Genomic DNA, 16,371 nt, shown 5'->3' with positions numbered 1-16,371 from the left:
TATTCTTATCAATGATTCTCCTGAACCGACATTTAAAATGGTGCCAATCTAGACCAGGAAAAAAAATCAATACTATTTTTTAAAATGCGATTGAGACTGCTTTGTAACAGAGGGTAGAAAATAGTCTTATCTGGGCTACTCTAACACTTGACCTATTTTCAGTACCAGGCTGCGTGTAAATGGTTCCATGTACTATTGCAGACTGGCCCGCAATTAAACAGCAAGATTTTTCACACAAATGAAGAATAATATGAAAGTCCTGGTGAAGATTATTAAATACCTCCTTGCTGCTGGACTATAAAAAAGAATGCATGTTATTTTCCCCATTAGAATACATAAAATTATTTCTGATACACTTTCACTTGTACGAAGATTGAAATTTAACAGTAAAATATACTTAGATACCAAGGATAACTTCTTTTTCTTTTCTTTTTCTTTTTTTTTTAAGATCAGCAAACTATTGTGTTTTGGGGAATTCTCTGAAATTGATTAATTTCTTATACATGGAAGAAAATGCAATGTCTGTCAGTTTTCATAATTAATTTTTCCCCTCACCACAGAGCAAAGCCATCTTGTTGAGCTGGACTTTGGGGAGATGATGGACTGGGGGATAAGGAGTTATGTTAACCCATGTGGTGGAGAATGTGCACAGGGATTCTGAATCACTTGAGCCCTGAAATAAAATATCTGAACTCTGCCTTGATCTCAATTATATTCTGCTTAGGTTCTTTCATTATGCTGATCATCATAGAATCTGAGTGCCTTCCAGTAATGCAGTAGGCAACATGACTAACATCTGTCATTGGTTTGTTCTTTCATCCTTTCTCCAGAGGGAGAGATGCATTCAGTAGAGAGTTTTGTACTGCTTTTTTTTTTTTTAACACTTGTAAAATTTAACAGCCACTTCATACCCTTTTACAACCTCTTCACACTTGCATATAGGAAACCACCTAAATATACACTTTATTATATTATATTATATTTATTATCCCCGATTCATTAGTTATATTCACAAATTGATCTCATATCCCACCTCACTACTGACAATACCCAAGACAAGAAGAAGCCAGTGTCCTGACACTGATACAACCTATACAATTCTGTATTGAAATGATGCAGAAAGGAATTTCAAGGTCTGTATATACCTCTTTCCTTTGAGAACACACACAGGCGGACTCAGACCCAGATTTCCTCATATCACAATCACAGCTCTTCCAAGCTGCTCCAACTTACTTCTCCTCCATTCTGCATCTACACCTAACATAGTGAATTCAGGGAAAGTGCGTTCAGATAATGTCCAGTGGCTATTGCCAGCTCCAGGCAAGGCAGAGTTAAGGTTGTGTGGTCATTTATTTTTACTCTATTTCTTGGTTGTCAGAAGTTTGAGTTTTGCTGAACTCAAAGTTTTGGAAGGGCACAAGCTATCTCTGGGCATCCTTAACTTGTCATTAACAAAGATTTTGTGTTTTTTTTTATTTTATTTTATTTCTTTTACTGTTATATAACACATGCACACATTGTTACGGAAAGCACGGTCAAAGAAATGCTCCTTGCACTTAGAGCAGAAGGTGTGAGGTTTGTAATGGTTCTTGTGGGAGCCAGCCCTCAGGAAAGTGCTGTCTCCTGTACAGACATGCTTTACCCTTATTTACTCCTTGGGGAAATCAGTGCTACTGCACAATGCAGAATTTGTGCAGAATTAATGATCGCCACAGATTTTTTTCCCACTGCAGAATCTGACAGGGAGGCTGTGGAAGGGCAGCAGTCCTGAGTACACGTGACAGTTCGGGTGTCAGGAGCAGCCGAGAGAGACATAAATCACCATCTTGGGAAGAGGGGGTGGGCACTGGGTACTTGTGTGAGACTGTCCCTCTTGTTCACTATCACAATTCACCTGCTACTGAGGGGCAGAGCCCAGGGTGTTTCTGAGGCAGGCTTGAGGCAGGCCCATCCTTTGTGCTGTGTCAGGGTCAGGTGCAACCTCACTAGCAAGTCTGTGTCACAGTAAGGAGATGCAGGGTGATCCCCCAGCTCCATGCAGCCAGTGGCCTGTGCTCCACACTGGAAGGCAGCCCCAGTGTGCACCCCTTGCCCCGTCACTGTACCTGCCCTGCAGAGGTGTGGTGTTGACAACAAGCAGCTGTGGGGAAGCTATGGGGATACCTGGCCAGCCCCTGCCCTTGTCTTTAGTCTTGCATGTCATCAAGTTGGGATCCGCGCCGAGCCTGGCTTACCCCAGTTGGGCAGTAGAGCAAAGGAGCCTTCCCATCTTGCTTGTCTGAGCCAAACCAGCTAGGTCCTGAACCAATGTAAAACCCAGCTGCATAGGGGCCTACCTTGTTCAGATGGTCAGTTGCCTTTTAAATAGTGCTTGGAAGGAAGGGGAGAAAGTTCTTAGTTGACAGATAGGGACAATGCTATGTTCTGCCTCCCCCCTCTCCAACTTTGGGTCTCAACTATTATTAGTGTGCTTTCAAATTTAGTAACTTCATTTATTAGAGGAAAGAAGCAGGAGGCCTGAAACTAATCTGATGGGAAATTGAACAGATTTGCTATGCTATGCTAATGTTCAACAGCATTAAATTTATCTGTTGATTAAATTGGTTTGTTGGTAGTTGGAAAAATAGCTAGCCAGAATTACTGGGTTTGAGGTTCCAAAGTACCCATTTTTCCTCAAATGCTAAAAAAGAACTTGACTGTTGAATGCCCTACACAACCCCCATCCTCCACCACCTCCACATACTGTGAATATGGGCCTGATGTTTTCACTGTCTGAAAAATATAATGTGCCAAATTCAAGATGTATGGTGACACAAATCCCAGGCATTGTCTTTACATTTATTAAGTTGATTTGCTTCTGGGAATGGCCTTTCAACACTAGTACAAATAGCTTTGTAAAATTGTAATAAAAATTAACCTGCCTAGGCATGCCATATACATGACTTTTAACAGGAACATTCATAATGAAAAATATTTTACTTACCCATTTAAAAAAAAAGACTTTGAGGACAAATAAAATGTTAGAATTATTAACTTGAATTAACTTTGATCTTTTCCCTCTTTACTTTATAAATGTCGGTAAGACATATTGTTTGATCTTTTCTTACTTAGTGGAGTAACTAAAGAGATGTGACCTATTCACATCCATGGAGGTTGTGCATATAAGGTGGGTGACTTTACAGGTGGAAGTACAGGGAAAATTCATCTTAATAAACTTGAATAACTATAAACGCTTTCAGAACTAGCTTTTCTGTAAAAGAGAAATGTAGAATCTTCATACTTACAACAGCGCACTAAGCTAACACAGTCTCTCAACTGACTAATCTGCTCTCTTCCTTACTCCCCATCTCTCCTACCTTAGGGTAACTTATATCTTGATCCTGCGGTGAGGATACACATGGGTGTAGGAGTCTACCCACCTTGAGTTCATGCCATCATCAGGTCTATCGTGTATACGGCACTTCATGTAAAGTGCACTAACATGTTTTGTGCTCATCATCTTTGGTAGGAAGAACTGAGAATTATAACTACAGTTTTGGGGTGCTTACCCAAAAAGTACTTGTGGGGTGGTCACAAGGTTATTGTAGGGGGGTTGTGGTACTGCTACCGTTACTTCTGTGCTGCTGCTGGCAGCGGTGCTGCATTCCGAGCTGGGCAGCAGGAGCGTGGCAGCTGCTGGCTGGGAGCCAAGTTCTGTAGGCAGAGCTGCAGCCAGCAGCAGTGCAGAAGTAAGGATGGCATGGTATGGTATTGCCACCCTTACTGCTGCCTGCGCAGCTCGGCCATCAGTGAGCAGCCACTGCTCTCCAGCTTTCCGTCCCTGAAGGCAGCAGCGCAGAACTAAGGGTGGCATGGTATAGTATTGTCACGCTTACTTTTGTGCTGCTGCTGGCGGGGTGATGTCTTCAGAGCTGGGCTCCTGGCCAACAGCCGCCACTCTACGGCTGCCTACCTCTGAAGGCAGTGCAGAAGTAAGGGTGGCAATATTGTGACCCTCCTAAAATAACTTTGCAACCACCCTGCAACTCCCTTTTGGATCAGGACTCCCCAATTGAGAAACGCTGGTCTCCTCTCTGAAACCTGTATAATATAGGGCAGTGGTTTTCAAACTTTTTTTCTGGAGACCCAGTTGAAGAAAATTGTTGATGCCTGTGACCCAATGGAGCTGGGGATGAGGGGTTTGGGAGGGGCTCAGGGCTGGGGCAGAGGATTGGGGTGCAGGGGTGAGGGCTGCCCTGGGGGCTGAGAATGAAGGGTTCAGGCTGTGGGAGGGGCCTCTGGGCTGGGGCAGGAGGTTGGGTTGGGGGAGGGGTTCAGGGCTCTGGGGTGCAGACTCTGGGATGGGGGCCAGGATGAGGAGTTTGGGGTGCAGGAGGGGGATCTGGGTTTTGGGGAGGTTAGAGCTGGGGCATGGGGTTGGGATGTTGGTAGGGGTAAGAGCTCTGGGATGGGGGTGCAGGCTCTTGGGTGGGGCTGGGGTTGAGGGGTTTGGGGTGCAGGAAGGGGCTCCAGGTTTGAGGGTGGCTCAGGGATGGGGCAGGGGATTGGGGTTCAGGGTTGGGGTTGGGGTGTGGGCTTTGCTCAGGCGGCTCCTGGTCAGCTGTGCAGCAGGGGTGCTAAGGCAGGCTTCTTGCCTGTCTTGGCAGTGTAAACTGCACTGTGCCCTGGAAGCAGCCAGCAGCAGGTCTGACTCCTAGGTGGAGGCACGCAAGTGGCTCCATGCGGCTCTCGCCAGCAGCCCCCGCTCACATCCCCCCCACTCCCATTGGCCAGTTACCGGCCAATGGGAATGTGGAGGCAGTGCTCGGGGCGAGGGCAGCATGCAGAGCCCCATGATCCCCCTGCCTAGAGCTGGACCTCCTGCTGCCCGCATCCGGGGCGCAGCACAGTGTCAGAACAGGTAGGAACTAGCCTGCTTTAGCCAGGTAGCACCGCTGATGGCACTTTTAACGGCCCAGTCGGCAGTGCTGACCAGAGCTGCTGCGACCCAGTGACTTACATTCCATGACCCAGTACTGAGTCGTGACCCGCAGTTTGAAAACCACTGGTATAGGATAAAAGCACACAAAAGGTCGGATTTCACGGTCCATGATGCATTTTTCATGGTCATGAATTTGGTAGGGCCCTAACTATGATACACACAGCATAAAGAGTTGCCCAAAGTTACACAAGAAAGCTGTGATGGAACCAATGACAGAACCTAAATCTCATGTGTCCTACTGCAGTTGCAGGCCAGTTGCGTACATCAGAGTAGTTTTATTTTATTTTATTTTATTTTTTTTTCGGAAGCTGCCCAGGGATGGCCAGCAGTGCAAGGATTAATTAACATGTCTAGCCAGTCAGGTAGCTGGTAAGACGGTGCCATGTGCAATTCCTCCAGCTGTTACCGAGCGACTATTTTATTCACAGAAAGCGTTAATGATGCTAACCTTCATTTCATATGCAACAAAAATCCCACTCTCTAGTACGGGTGACACTGGACCTTTGCAATAAAAGGATGCCGCATTGCCATGCAATTGACAAATATTGCTGTATAACAGAGGGGATGCAGTCAAGGTTATGTCTAGGCCAAGAAAAAAAAATCCCTGAGGTACATGTAACACTGGGGAGGAGAGGGAGGACTAGGAGGATTAGGCAGACCTAGAAAAGCTTGCATAGGAAGCTGAATGGGACTCTACTGCAACCAGATTCAAACCATCCCTGACAGTCACTTTTCCTTTCTGCACAGAGCTCTTGCTAACTTCAGTTGCCCTGCACTTCCTTCAGTTGAAGCTTTACTGATCTCCAGCAGTGTAGCCAATAAAGCAGGAAGTCAGACTTTGCAAAACCTAAGAGTCCTCTCAGCAGCCTAGAGGAGCAGCGTCTCGGAGCTTTTGCACCCAAGCTTTTCTCCATGCTGCTGCTTGAAGCATCCTTCAGGGCACCAGCATTCCACTTGAATGCCAATACTTTGATGCACATGGCAGGCAGGGTAGTGTTGGAGGGCCGCAGTGGTACTGCAGGCAAGAGACAGCAGTCAAAGACTGAACAATGACGGCCATGGTCAGAGCCTTCTTTCATATTTTAACTGGTAAAACACTAAGTAGAGTGACTTGGCAGAAATTCTCACTACCCCAGAGATCTGTCTGTCCAGCAAATGACATAGAAATATGGTCTCGATTTTCTTTCCTTCCTTCTTTCTCCTGGCAGGTGCAGTTTCATTATGTTTTACAGCTTCTTAGCATTGCAGGGAAAACTAGTTTTCAAACTGAAACCCATTTAGAGCAGCTTTTTAAAGATGCTGAAAGGCACTCATCATTGCCATCGAAGTCAATGGGACAGCTCCTCTGCAAATCTGGATATCATACAATTTTTTCTCAACAATTAGATTGATGTTTCCAGTTCTAAACTAGTTGCTGCTGGAATTCCCATCTCCCTGGGGCCACATATTAAATAAGCATCTGCAATTAAGATCATTCTATATGAGACTGATATGTCCAGTTCCAAACTAACCATGGCTGCAATTCCCAGCTCGCACCTCCCTGACTGCTGCAGTCACACACTTGAATCAGAAGAGATTCTTAGAGAGAGGCCTTAACTGCTGATGCTTGTTAATTCTGTGGCCCCTATTAAGCCCTTCAGGCTTGAAATAAACATTTTTTTCCAGTGCCTAGCAAAGCTAAACACAGTATTAAGCCTCTGTTCCCAACTGATTCCCATTTTAAATTCCCCTCTAACATTGCTTTTTTGTTTAGTTTGCTTGCAAACACCAGGCACTTTACTTGATTGCATGAGGGAAGTGTGCTGATGCTGGAAGAACCGGTCTTCCTTCTGGCTTCATTTCCCTAGTGGTCACAAGCATCATTTCAAGGCAGTTGCCAGCCAGGCTGGTGAATACAGGCTACAGGGCTTTATGCTGGAGATTTGTAACAGCTGTGAAAGGCAAAGGCAAGTTATACACAGTCTGCTTCTTTGGAGTCACATTGGCGAATGCTTCCAGTAGAGCTTGTGACAATGCAGGCAATTTCCACGCGGGTGAGAACAACAAACCCTGCTGGGCGGCATGGAAACCAGCTTCTGTTCCTCACCTCCATTGAGAGCTTCCAAGCCTGACACTGGCCACTGGATGAATAGTTTTCTGTTCCCTGAGTGACCAGAGCAGGGGCTGTGCTAGAGCAATCAGGAACCTGCTAGAACCAGTTAAGACAGGTAAACTAATTAAGATACCTGGAGCCAATTAAGAACATACTAGAATCAGTTATGGCAAGCAGACTAATCAGGACACCTGGTTTAAAAAGGACCTCCCATCGGTCAGTGGGGGGCACGCAAGGAGCAGGGAGTGAGAAGGCATGCTGCTGGAGGACTGAGGAATACAAGTGTGATCAGGCTTCAGGAGGAAGATCCTGCTGTGAGGATAAAGAAGGTGCTGGGGGGAGGACTTGGGGAAGTAGCCCAGGGAGTTATAGCTGCCATGCAGCTGCTACAGGAGACACTGTAGGCAGCTGCAATCCACAGGGCTGTAGGCTGGAATCTGGAGTAGAGGGTGGGCCTAGGTTTTCTCCATCCTCCCCAACTCCTTATTTGATATAAGATGAGTTGACCTGAACTGTGGGTCCCACCAGAGGGGAAGGTCTCTGGCCTGTCCCCAACCCACTAGGTGGCCAGCAGAGACTGCGGGGATTGTTCTCCTCCTTTTCCCCATGCTGGCCAGTGATGAGGTTAGTTGAGTGAATGGCAGGTTTGAGCCACTGGCAAAAGTGAGGAGGAACTTTGTCACTATATATATATATATATATATATATATATATATATATACACTGTTTTCCTTTTCCTTCATAAGATGTACTGTGACCAGGGCCGGCTCCAGGCACCAGTGTTCCAAAGCAGGTGCTTGGGGGCAGCAGTTAGAAAGGGGCAGCAGTGTTTCTGTGGCGGCAATTTGGTGGCAGCTCCTCTGTCCCATGGGCCATGACGGCAATTCGGCGGCAACTTCTCTGGTCCGCCGGCCGCAGAGGCAAATTGGTGGCAGCTTCTCCCTTTTGCCATCCGTAGAGGCAGTTTTTTTCACTGCTTGGGGCAGCAAAACTGTAGAGTCAGCCCTGACTCTGACTATTCTGGGACATATATATATGACAACAAGGATCCCAGAATAGTCCTAGTAGATCTTATGAGGGAAAAAGAAACCAGTAAAATCTCAAGAGGAATTGTAGATATGACTAACTTCATTGCAGCTAAAGGCTTTTCATTGAATAAAAATGAAGAATTTATTAATGCTTATCTAGAATGGCTTGAAATTTATTTCCTCTTTAATGGAGGTAAGGACAAAAACCTGTAAGGCAATATTTTGTATTATAATAGGAAAAAAGCTCAGATGTATTGACAGCTTTAATGTCACCACAAAAACCTAGTAAGAAGAGGGTTTAAGGATTTAATTGAGATTTTAAGGGGACAGTATGTTCCTGGAACAAACTGTTTGTAGGATAGTAGATGCTACTGTTGGAAGATCAGCAGAAAGAGGGAATATGATCAAAGAAACTCAGAAAATGAAAAGATAGAAATATTGTAGGAATAGTGTTAAGTGCCTGGAATATGTTATACTTTGTTTACTTACTTTAATCAGATCTCAGTAAAAATGGTTTACTAAAATCTGTATCTCCTCTTTTGACCATGTGCATCTAGCAAACTGAAAGGGATCTCCTATACATTTAGGGGACTATATTTGCCATCTGAAATATAATAAAAATAATAACATAGCCCAACATAGATTTTTATTCTGGTGAAATGATACAAACATAGGCTTATAATTTTATTGAGGTGAAACACCATCATGCCAGTTAATAACTGTTTGTTTGAAACAAATTAAGATAAGAATTCAATGTGAAAAGAAGAGAATAGTATTTAAACAAAACATTCCCATCAAAATACTGTTTTGAAGAGGTAAAATTTTGCTCCATAGAAATTCTATATTGCTTCGTGAGCAGTCAAATAAAACTGAAAATTCCTTTTACATTCAGCATTGAACATGAAATGGCTGATAGCAACAACAAAGAAACTAAAATGCATGTATTTCAGACACAAGCAACAGCTGGTATAAAGTAGAAATAAAAGCAACTCTGCACACAATCCATAAATAGGAGCTGTCAATTGGCAAAATCTGCAGATGCTCTATAAGAGTGGTAAAGGCAAATGGTGGGATTTATACAATTTCCTGAGCCAATCATAGAATGAGTTTACTCCTACACATGGATAACTGTTTGTTTGTGTTTAGTACTTGGAGTCTTGCTTTAATAATTCTGTCAATGTAGTTCAAACCGCAAATGGACTAGGCTTTCTCATGCTGTTTAGATGAACCAAAACATGACAGCAATGTATCTAACCCATACATTAATGGATTCAAAGACTATGAATACAGCACTGAATCAAGCTTCCAGATCACAACAAAAGAAAGAAAACCAAACATGTCCTGCAGTCCTGCCTCTTGAAAGAAGAAAGTAAAGACACAAACAAATGTAGGAATTTACTTTGCTCCATTTATGAAGTGTGATAATGCTTTAATTCTTTCTTAGTGTGAAGAAGTTTTCTAAGAGATCAGTCCATTTTACAGTTGCTTTATAATTAAGTCAAAAAGAACTGCTAAAGAACCCGATCTTGCTTAAACCAATGGGAATTTTGCTACTAACTTCTTAGCATCCCATCACCGGCTCCCCCTTCTCTATCTCACATACATGAGCTACTCGTCTTCACTTTGAGGACCCTTAACAACCTATTCTCATCCTACCTGTCACCTCTCATTCAGTATCAGAAGGTCAACTCCCACCTCCAATAGGCCAATAGTGCCCATCTCCATCACCTACTTGCTACATTTTAAAACAAGCACCTTTTGTGCTTTCCCCCATGCTGTCCCTCACACCTTAACGAAGCTCCCCATAAACATCTGCAAAACTAACTCATTATCCTCCTTCAAAACCCTCCTTACAACGCTTCTTTACCCATGATGACTACATAATACTTGACAATGGTTAGGCCGTTGCTGTGCTGAAACCAATGCCTGTCATGCTGACTAGTACTTTCTTCTGCTTCCTGCTCCATCTGTATCCATCTGTTGTCCTTTGTTTTATACTTAGATTCTAAGCATTTTTGGGCAGGGGCTGTCCTTTTGTTCTGTGTTTGTCCTGGTCCATGAGTAGCACCCCTAGATGATATTGCAAATAATAAACAACAATAACTGCTTAAGAAAAGTGATCAGGACCAAAGGGCCTAATCCAAAGAACACGGAAGTCAACGGAAAGAATTCCATTAATTTCACCAAGCTTTGGATCAGATCCCAAATAAATAAATAATTATTGTGTAAAACAGTGTGGTAGGATTTGGAAGATCAGGAGAGAGACGGTGGCTGTGGGATTTCAGTCATTCTGTAATAAAAAGGTAGAGACTGGAATAAGATTACACTTACTTAAAGGCATCTTATTTTATTTTCCAGCTTGACTTGTTTCTTAATTGTGGAAAAAGCTTTGCTGACAGTATTTCTGAAGAAGTTATTCATTTCCTTTTCTTGTAGATTCCGGCTGCTGGCTCTTTCAGGACACAGGAGAGGGATTAATTGAGAGAAGAAATGGGTGATAACCACAGAACACGCAATGTTGTTAAATTGTAGTTTTTAAGAAATATACCTATATTTAGGAATGGCACTCATATGAGCACTACATTTCTGTGTGGCAAACGTATATTAACCCCACATCATAAAATAAGAAGTAATCTGATCAATAAAACAAAAAATAAGATATGTACTTATTTCAGTATGGTAAGCAAGAAGAACTGCAATTACCTTAGCAAAGCTTGAGTGAAATAATGGAGTCATTTCTGGTCTTTAAAGAAATGGTGGATCACCATAATCTGACTATTTTAGAGTTCAGTAAATGTACTATACTTAGGAAAGCACAATGCCACTCTGGATATAAACCATTAGGACACAATAAGCCAGAGTCATCCCTGAAGTTAATTCATTGAATTTGCGTGATTTACCCTCGGGGTGAATTTGGCCTGATATGTCACCAGTTAGGGGCCAGGCTGAACTCATATGAAAAGGGCAAAGGAACATATAACATCTACTGTTAAAGGGAGATCTTTTTCTTGTCAATGTGCTTGAATCGACAAGTAGAAATGCTTTGAGTGAACATTATTTACAAGTGACACAGGGGAATGTTCAATCAGTACAAGGCACAGAAATAGAAATGAGTACATAGTGTAGCAAGCAGAGTCCACTGAGCAGTGAAACAGGAGGAAAAGGTTAGGCAGTAATAGCAGGCAGAGAATCAGAGGGTAGTGTAGTTGATTGTTAATGTGGCAGCAGAGACCTGCAGCAGGGTCACAGGGAGAGAAAAATGCCTGCTAGACATATTAACATCTTATTAGTATTCTAAGTGGCCAGAGGCAGCCACAGGAGTAGGAGGGGGAAGAGCTAAAGTACTATTACAACAGCTAATAATGTTTCTGGCACTCTTTGAACACTGGTTTGCTCCATAGTACTGTACATTAGTGATCATAATGCACAGTTGTCTCTCAGTTTAATCCTTGTGAATCAGGTTGGCTCCTATATTAAGCCCAGGGTGATGTAGACTCACTTCAAAATAGAGGCATAATTTCCAGCTCTAGAAGACATACCCACACTATCTCTGATTGAGTTACTTGACTACAACAAGAGGGTAGCCACCCCAATACCTACCTGTCTGAGACATTACGCATGTGTAGCCCCACCCAGCATGCATGCTGCTGTGGCTGCACTCTGTTATTAGTGTGCTAGCTGTATCAGAGCTAATGCATGTATGTTTCCTCCCGCTGGGAATCACATTTTCCAGCTTGAGGTGTAAACATATTTTCACACTCCTGGACCCCCAACAAGCTGTTGAAATGTTCAGTTGGTTCCTGAAATCTGGATGTCAGGCTGCTCCATGGGTCAGTAATTATTCTGCTTAAGCCTGTGGCCCATAGTCTGGCATTAGCAAGAATGTCCAGTTTATGACTGGGAGGAACTTAACCCTTCCTTTTCAAGAGGCCAAGCAAAGGAGGTTTATAGTCAGCAGGATTCATTGCACAGTGGCTTCCCACTAAGAATCTCAGAATGATTCAGGAGGTCTCAGAATAGTGACTGTAAATCCAACAATGCACTGGGCTTGGCTTCCTCAGCCCAGTCAGGTCCTCCATGGGCAGTTTGGCACAAGCTGCCTCCTGAGGCTTAGGAACCCTAGGAGAAGCAAGGGACTATGGCATTTGAGTCTGTGAGATAGGAGCTGGACATAGTCAGTAAGCTTGGATGACATGAGGCATAAGGGATATTCTTGAAACCTGCAAAAATGGGGAAGACAAAAGCCAAGACCCCTGTTAATATACTGACCAGAAACATCTGGAAGAGAGAGGAGATTATCTAGAACTAGTAGTTCTGTCATGCTGCTCAGATGGTTGAAGATTCCTCTGTCAGAGGTGGGTTTCTGCTCCAGACTGTAGGAGCTGAAGAGGGGAGCCAGAAATGTCATGCCATCATAGAGGGAAGCAGATGCTACTCATTTGGGAGAAGAAGTAGGGGGGTCTGATCCAGAGAGCCCATATCAGCATTAGAAGTTTCATTAATAGCAGGGTAATAACTTAGATGGATATCAAGCATTTTTCCCCACAAAGGATCCTCCTGGAGTCACTTAGTGACTGAAATGCACCATTATCAGGGGAAAGGGGAAATTATAGTCAAAGACAAAAGTGCTATTTTCTTATAAAAAGATACCCTTGGGATCTTTAACATCTAGGCAAAGCAGTTACAGGACCCTGTTTTATAAAAAAGTATCTCCACTATGTAAAATGATTCTGTAACGGTTAACACCAAAGGCTCCAAGTTCACCCTCTCTTTAATTACAAAACAGATCTGTCCTCTTTAGGAATATGAACAGGTTTTTTGGTTTGTTTTTTTTTTCTACAGAAACAGCACAAACTTGTCCTTCAAACTGAGAGTTAATCTGGTACTTTCTGATATATGCAAAATCCCCAGTAACCCATGCATTGTCAGGACTTCAGTTTGGCATTTCATGCCAAGGAGAGCACTTTGAGAAGTACAGTTCATGCTAGAACTATGCTATTATACTATTTGTACTAGTTTAGTCCTAATTCTGGGGGAGAGAGAGCAACTGATGGAGGACTGAGTTTCCTGTTTCCTTTCATACAAATACTGATTTAGACCATCCCTAGCTGATACCTGAGGGGCATGATAGTTTCTGAAAGTGACCTTTTAACAGTGTCGGGTGCTGCTAGGTCCAGTCAGACCTTACTTCTAAGATATGTTCAACAGTTCCTGAAAGGAATGTCAAGCGTGTGAAGTTCTCTTCGTTATCCAGAGTATGTTAAATTATCTCTACATGGAGATAATATCACTAATAGCAGAACCTGATAAAGACATATTCGTAGCAACCAGCAGACTCTAGGTTAGGCATCTGTACACACATCTTCTGGCTTCAGCAAAGGGTTTGTTTGTTTTTTTTCCAGGAGAAAGGGGGCATGGCCAAGAAATCCTTACACCAGGGAAGTCTCCAGCTGCTGGAACAGCACTTTAGGAGCTGCCGTCCTGCCGCATCCAGGATTAGGGAGTCACAAAAGTAGCTTAAAGCCACATTTACACCTCTTCATCCAAACTGAGCAAAACGCTGAAATTAATTCCTGTAATTATGGCCCATAATTTTCACTATACACTGTTCTAGTAGCAAGAGCATTGGTTTGTGACATATTCCTAATCTTATTTACCAGCATAAATCCAGAATAACTCCAGTGATTTAATTGTCATCCATGAAAAGGAGAACAGGATTTGGCTCATTATTAGTACCTTTGAGGTTGCATGATGCCACTTTCACTAGTTATGTAGTTTACTTGAGAGATATTTAGACATGCTGAGAACAGGGGCGGCGAGTTATATCTCCACGTGGTGCCTTAGCACCAGCAATATTCAGAGCCCAAGGGCCCAGCTCCACCAATATTTGGGGCCGGGTGTCGTCCACCCCCCCCGGCCTACTTGCTGCCCCTGTGCGCCTTCCCAGGCCCTGGAGCAGAGTGTCCCTGGTTGCCTCTTCCATCCCTGGCTGCCTCTTCTGAGGAACTCCATGCTGCCCCCCATGCTGCCGCAGGGTCCTAGTGCCCCCCTCCGTAGGCTGCCATGGCAGACTAACTCTGAGCCTGCCCTTCCACCTCAGACCCTTCCCTTCCCCCCTCCCCCCCGCACCCACAGTCACCATTCTGGGCAAGGAGGCAGCCCTATCCCTCACCCCCAGTGAGGCTACAGTGAGGGGCACCAGGAGGGGAGGAGGTGCACGCAGCACCCCCTGGCACCCACCACAGGGAGGGCGAGGGAGATTCCTGGACCTGAAAGGGGCCCTAGGAGCATGTGCAGTGACTGTGGTGGGGGTGAATGTGCTGCTAGGGTGGCGGAAAGGGGGGCTCCTCCCCCAGAGCTCTCTGCTGCTGGAAGGGAAAGGGCTGGGGGGAGTCCTCTCTGGCCCCTGTCCCGGAGTAGCCTGCCTGCACCCCAAACTCATCCTCAGCCCTGCCTCAGCCAGAGCTTTTGCCCCCCCCACACACCCTCAACACTTTACCCTAGCCTTGATCGCCTCCAGCACCCCAAACCCCTTATCCCGAGTCCCAGTCAGAGCCCTCATCCCCCCTCCACTTCAACCCCCTGCCCCAGTCCTGAGCCCCTCCAACACCACAAACTCGTCATCTCCAGCCCCAGACAGAGCCCTCATCCCCCTCCACTCCAACACTCTGCCCCAGCCCTGAGCCTCTCTAACCACCCAAATCCCTTAGCCCCAGACAGAGCCCTTACCCGCCACACTTGTACTCTTACCCTGAGCCCCTCCCACAGCCCTCACCCCTACACTTTCTCTCTCTGCACCCCCTCCCATCCCCAAACTCCCTCGCAGAGCCTGCACCATGCACCCCAATCCCCTGCCCCAGCCTAGGACCTGCACCCCAGACCTCCTCCCCCACCCAAACTCCCTCCCAGAACCTTGGGCAGGTGGGAGGCAGTGTTTGGGGGGGTGGAGTTTGGGCAGGGGCGGGTACTGGGCACCTCCAAAAATTATACAAACCTGCCGCCTCTAGCTGAGACTGTTTTTATGGGGAATAGGTAAAAGTCTGTTTTGAGACAGGAATACCTTATGTTTTCCCATGTGGACTATACATAAATCAAGTGGAACCATTCATCCTTCCTTTCTTCTGCGCACTGTCTTTCTTCTGAGTTTTTCCCATTAAACAATTTCTAGCAATGGTCATTAACAAAAAGTTACCTAATACAAGAACAACATCTTTCTTGTTATGTTATGTTCTTATGTTATGACAACATCTTTTGTTCAAACAGTGATTTTAATTGGCCAGCATGTTTCCTAACATTCTATTTGGTTCAGTGTTCCTGTGCATTTAATACTCACCTGACTATTCAGAAACACAACACTGACATTTTTTAAAATATATTTCAGTGCCCATATTGCCCTAAGCACTGTTCTGAATACTAAAGTTCTCTTGGCTGTTCCATTACAGTCAGTTCAGACAAATGATCTGGCAGCACATGATTGTTTTAGTGTAATCTGGCATTTAGCAACACTGAGGACAGGGGCTGGCATCCTTTGTTTTGAAACAGCATTTGATTTAACACTGAGCTAGCTCCATTTGCAAGTTTAGTGAAGTAATACAGAGAGCATTTAGGCCCCAGACAGCACCCAGAATGTGGATGCCCTCCAAAAAGATCAAAAGAACAAACGTCTGATACCTTGTGGGGAATATTTTGGGATTGCTGTTGGTGAGGAGGGTGTTTTCCTCTAGCTGACCTCTGAGTACTTGGGGGGAAGGTATTGTGTCTAAGTGGGCTCCCTTTGAACTCTCTAGTGGACAGCCTCTGTTGGGACCAGAGTGTGACCCTGAGAGGGGGGAAAAAGTGTCATGGCTACAAAAATCAACTCAAGATTACAAAACAATAAATCTTTAAAGTATGATGAAATAATAGATGCAGGTTTTAAAAACATAATGTCTACAATATACCAGCAACAAATATCTGGTCTGGATGAGACTTCATCCAGAAAGAATGCCAAAGTCAGACACCACCAAATTCGAATCAAAGATCTGAAGTCCAAAAGATCTACATATGCCTCACAATCACTGGCACTTTGCTTTCATGCTTTCTTTTTGCTTGTTTAAATACCAATTCTATTTTCATTTCTGCATGGCTAATTATAACACAGAGTGGATGCACATTTATCTAAACACAAATACTTCACAGTATCATTTGTACATGCAAGATGCTAAATACTATTAAGGCATGATTTTTATAAAAAAATGTTAATCAAATAATTTAAAACTATATGGGTAAAT

This window comes from Lepidochelys kempii, chromosome 1 (genome assembly GCF_965140285.1).
Source record: "Lepidochelys kempii isolate rLepKem1 chromosome 1, rLepKem1.hap1, whole genome shotgun sequence".
Taxonomy (NCBI): domain Eukaryota; kingdom Metazoa; phylum Chordata; order Testudines; family Cheloniidae; genus Lepidochelys; species Lepidochelys kempii.
The sequence above is the reverse complement of the archived record's forward strand: the minus strand, read 5'-3'. Positions refer to the sequence as shown.